This window comes from Propithecus coquereli, unplaced genomic scaffold, assembly GCF_000956105.1.
Source record: "Propithecus coquereli isolate 6110/MARCELLA unplaced genomic scaffold, Pcoq_1.0 Scaffold83, whole genome shotgun sequence".
Classification (NCBI taxonomy): Eukaryota; Metazoa; Chordata; class Mammalia; order Primates; family Indriidae; genus Propithecus; species Propithecus coquereli.
In genome coordinates this window covers 235,085-235,594 of record NW_012154507.1, presented here as the reverse complement: position 1 = coordinate 235,594, position 510 = coordinate 235,085, and the positions used below count along the sequence as shown (strand labels likewise).

At 36.3% G+C, this 510-nt stretch overlaps 1 protein-coding gene across 1 annotated transcript in view; it reads left to right on the top strand.

Moving 5' to 3' along the window:
• ARID4A (AT rich interactive domain 4A (RBP1-like)) overlaps window positions 1–510 on the top strand; it is a 67,280-nt gene that overhangs the window by 54,445 nt on the left and 12,325 nt on the right. The gene's annotated exons all lie outside the window — the stretch shown is intronic.

Here is a 510-nt window from a genome sequence, read left to right as displayed (position 1 = left end):
ATGTACCCTAGTGTGTGCTACACTTTCCTTCAAAGCATGCACCAGTGTCTTCTGTAAATTCAGTGCTGTTCATCTAGGATCTTTCAAAAACGCTGAGAACATATTGTTCAAAGAAAGCACAAACTAATGTGGTATAGGCATATTTTGTGATGAGTATAAGTGAACGTATTTTATTCTGCTTTTACTCATTTCCCCCACTTTTCTACCTTTGTATATTTTTAATGTAATTGAAGAAATGTTAAATGGTTGTCTTACATAAAAATTTCCCTCCCTTCAAGGAAAAAGCTATTCTAATCTATAGGTTTGCCATTAGTCCATATGGTGCTTGTGTGCAAATTTTAAGAGGGCATCCTTCCTCTTTACTGCCATCTGCTGGAAGGTTGTCATAATACACAAATACAAGATCACAAAGTGAAGGGTACCCCCTATTACAAGGCATGCCTTGTGCATTGTACAACCTACAGAACTATACATAGCAGCCTTATTAAACTACCACATAAAAGGGTTTTT